The sequence below is a fragment of the Porites lutea genome, chromosome 5, assembly GCF_958299795.1.
Source record: "Porites lutea chromosome 5, jaPorLute2.1, whole genome shotgun sequence".
NCBI lineage: Eukaryota > Metazoa > Cnidaria > Anthozoa > Scleractinia > Poritidae > Porites > Porites lutea.
The window spans coordinates 39,660,481-39,665,086 of NC_133205.1; the positions used below are offsets into that span (position 1 = coordinate 39,660,481).

The following is a 4,606-nucleotide window of genomic DNA, read 5'->3' on the forward strand; positions in this document are numbered from 1 at the left end:
GTAGGTACTTCATGTATGGGATTTTATCGATGTTACCGCTGACCGACTGTCTTGCTGACCCACTCAATTCTCCTATCCAGGCTCTTTCCAGCCTTCTACCCTGTCAGTGTTTTAAGGTGTTTCGATACAGTTTCTCAGAGGCCATACCGATATTTTTCAATCGCCTTAAAAGTAGTTTTTACCTTGTCCGATCGCTATAAAATTTTCACCAGTAATTGGCTATGGATTGAAATTTGTGAAAATGTAGTTTTAAGTAAAATCGATATTACTATGACAATAGTAAACAAAAAACTTTGAAATTGATAAAAGCCGAATTTTGTGTGATCTAGACCTGCTGCTGAAAGTCCAACACTAGGAACTTAAAGTTTGGTGTTTAGCAAACAATCTCCGTAAGAAGTAAAAAATTCTGTATGTTTGAATTCGAATAAAACGAAAATATATTTCAAACCTTAAATTTTCAATAGCCGTGATAGGTTATGTAATAAAAACGTTATAAATGACTCAAATTATTCTTACGTAGCGTACGAATGATGCTTAATATCATGTTTTGATACTAGGAAATTTTGGTGTACTTTCGTTCATGCGATCTTGAAAACTAACCCATTTTCTCACCATCTGTATAAGTGCAACTTCATTCAGAATTTGGACTTTTAGCGCTTTCTTGTATATCTCCGAAACGACTCGAACGAATTTTTTTCAAATCTATTCACATAATCTTCATAATGTATATAAAGATGTCCGAAAGTTTCATTAAGATTGATTCACTGCAACACCTTGAAATTTCAAGACAAACCTGTCCTACCAACCGGTTAAAAATCTGCGTTACAACATTCACTGTTTTGACGTTATGCTAATTTTTCCAGAATAATGCATATTCCGATGTATCAGTAGCGTCTAAGTGGCCCAAGCTTTGTGAAAAATGAGTGTTGACTAGTTTTTTTTCTTCTTTTGAGATTTACAGAATACGACCGACCGAACGCACCCGTTAATGATAACAAGGAACTTTTTAACAAAGTAACAAATAAAAATTCTTTTTGAATTAAAATAACATCCAGCACCGATCGAGATAAAGACAAAAGGCTGAAAGAGTGTTGACTAGTTCTTTTTCTTCTTTTGAGAATAACAGGCGCTTCAAAGTAAACGGCGTCGTCAGTTTTCTAAAGCTTAAGAGATAGCAATAAGACACAACATTTTTTTTTCGGAAGGCTTTTTTGGATACTGTATTAGCGTATTTCAGTGGCGATACTATTTCATTAATTGGCTCCAAATTATAACCAAGTAAGAGTGAATCACGGTATGGGAGCTGTTTTTTTGCTTATTGAACCTCATGTCAATAGAGAAAGGAGAAATCTAATCGGGATGTCTAGGCGATTCACAAAACTAGTTTTGTCTTGAATTGTCTTGTCTGACAATCTCCTTGCCGTTGCCGTCTTCGTCGGTTGCTATAAAAAAAGCTGCTTTTTAAAATCGAGGTGAGGGAGAGGGAAAGTGGGAGTCCCTCTTCCCGATTTTTTTTTTTCTGAGGGTCAGGGGAGCGGCTGTTCAACGGCAGGAAACCCCAAACGCAGGCTAGAACCTCACCCCCTCCCCCAGGAAGATCATCTGAATTTGAACAACAACAAACAGGGCATTATCACGAAAAAAATTATCCTTTGGTGGAAGAAAATGAAAAAAATCAGAATTAGCAACCTAAAGGCTGCGTCTGACTTATCATTTGTTCACAGCCTTATATTATATTACCTTGCTTTTCTTAGATTCATAGAAACAATTTTTTCCAATTAAAACCAACTTACAAACCGAGTTTGCGTCAGCCTTGTTTGCGCTCGATTTTGTAAAAATTTCGAGTACTTTTCGCTAGCTGGTTACGTTCGATTAACGCTTTTTTTCGATATATATACAATCTGTAAAAAATTAACGATAACAAAATTATAAATTTACATTTTCGCTACTATTTTAGGTAACGAGTATTTGTCCATTTCACAATTTTCGAGAAACCACTAAAAAATTTTAATTGTCCACATACAATGGAAAATAGTTCAATTTACGAACTCAAACCTTAAAATCAGGCGAAAGAAAATTGCCAGTTATAAATGAAAATTTATTGGACAAGTTTATAAGCGAGTTAATTTAAAAAAAGAGTTTCCGCGGTTGTGATTTCTCTTTGTAAACATTTGTAAGTAGCGGAAAACAACGCTGTGAATTTATTTCCTACGTTTCCTTTTCAGAAGAACAATAAGAAAATCGAATGGAGGCGATCTGATTATTCTGAAAATATAAAGGCACCTTTTGAATAATTCTGATTTGCACCTGTTTGGTCTAACATGGAAATCTTTTCATTGGTTTGCAACAAACTAAATGATTAGTCGCTAAAATGAAATTGGTCAAATTTATCGATTGAATCTACGGGGATAAATTATGAATTTTCTCACTGCAGTCGATCAGTAGAGTGTCCAACCGAGCAAAGCGAAAGCAACTGCGGTGGTATAGTTCATCAAATATTTTTTCTACCATCAAAGGCTTTGATTCTCATAGATTTTGCGTTAAACCGAATCATCTTTGTCAACTGAAGCGTCACCCGCTTGTTTTGCTTTTTCCCCGAAGAAAAATATTCTAGCAAGATGTCGTTTGCGGGCTTTAAGAAACAGATCAACAAGGCAAACCAGTTTGTGAGCGAAAAGATGGGATCGGCCGAAGGAACTAAGATGGAGGACGAATTTATCGATCTGGAGCGAAAAACTGACGTGATGACAAATCTTGTGACTCAGCTACTGTGCAAAACGAAGGAGTATCTTCAGCCCAATCCAGCCGTACGCGCAAAGATTTACATGCACGTGGCCGCACAAGGGAGCAAATACCCCCAGACGGAAGGAGCTCTTGGTGATATAATGCTGAAAGCCGGCCATGATCTCGACCCACAACAATCCGACTACGCTTCGGCTTTGCTCGATGTCGGAAGTTCTTTGATCGAAGTTGCCGAAGTGAAAGATACGATGGATGCGCAAGTCCATGAGAATTTCCTAATCCCGCTACACGAATTGGAAGAAAAGCAACTGAAAGAGATCGCAGGGCATCGGAAGAAGCTACAAGGACGGAGACTCGATTATGACTGCAAGAAGCGCAAGGGAAATAAAATCGCGGTGGAAGAAGTCAAAATGGCACAGTACAAGTTTGAAGAATCGAAAGCGATTTGCCAACAGGAGATGACCCAGTTGATGGGAAATGAAGTTGAGCGTATTCATCAGCTCAGTCAGTTGGTCTGCGCCATGTTGGAGCACCACAAGAAATCAGCCGACACCCTTGAGCGGCTACTATTGCTACTTAACAAGAGGGTACACGAAGCTTCAAGTCGCAGTGGCAATAATCAAGCGGCAAATAAGAGTGCAGAAAATCAGGCTGTGAATCAGGGAAAGTCCGAAGCTTCCGCCAAAGGCACGAATCCTTTGGCAGACGACTCGGATTCAACTGGGAAACCGAAGGAAGAAGCAACGCCCAGTAAGCCGAGTTGCCGAGCGAAATGCGACTACCAAGCGGAGAAAGACGGGGAGCTGTCGTTCTCTAAGGACCAGGTGATAATGCTGTCGGAGAAGCTGAATGAAGACTGGTTTGAAGGAACTTTGGAAGGAAAATTTGGGCGGATACCGGTTAAACATGTGGAAATGCTGGTCGATTTGCCTTGAACAAATTTCTCGGAGGCAGAAAGCAATCAACGCTTTTGAAACAGACTTATTTCTCAGACCCTTCAATTTCTATAATTGAAATATAGTCATTATGTGGGTTTTTTAAAAATCAAATTTAAATACTGAATGAATCTAATTTTTTTTCGCAGACGATAATCCTTTTCTGCAATTTGTTTTATTTTCGATATTTGAATGGCCGATTCTTGCAGAACTATAACAATAAATTGTTTAACGAAATTTAACTACGAAAATCTACAACGGCACTCAGTATCAGTTTTCTAGAGATGCACTTGAAAAATACTGTTAACATCTTGATCGCTACAATTTTTCACTATAGGAGATAAACAACAAAATTAACATAATGAGTCTTAATTGTTTTTATATTTTCGGAAGAAAAAGGCGTTGTTTTACGTGGTAAAATTACACTTTTCAGAGAACGTGAATGATAAGAAACTAAAAATTTAAAATATTTGCATTGCTTATAAACTGTAAACTTGCATTGTTAAGTTATGATAAACCAACTGATTGAACAATAGAAAATTAAAACATGTTTTCATTTGCAGGAGCATAATAATAACTATGGCAGGAGTAGATCCGTTCGATCTATTTCCCACTATTCGAGGGATAATGAATACAACCAAAAGAAATTTTCCTCGCGACCAACTTCCAACTTCGAAAATTAATAAAGTTAACATAGGTAATGTGCGAGCGCGTGCTGAACGGTAAAATGCAGTCGATCCTCCGCTAACGGCCACCTCTCTCTGACAACGGCCACTTTTTTTCGTCCCGGCGGACAAGAAATCCATACATTGACTCTTGTTTAAAACCTCTCTACAAACGGCCACTTCCTTCTGTCCCCAAGATGGCCGTTGTAGAGAAGTTCCACTGTGAACATTTCCGAATTCAAATGAATAGCAGCTGGCTCGTAC

General features: G+C 38.1%; 1 pseudogene; it reads left to right on the forward strand.

Moving 5' to 3' along the window:
- Window positions 1–2,361: 2,361 nt before the first annotated feature.
- On the forward strand, window positions 2,362–4,226 carry LOC140938885 (endophilin-A2 pseudogene; annotated as a pseudogene).
- Window positions 4,227–4,606: the final 380 nt, after the last annotated feature.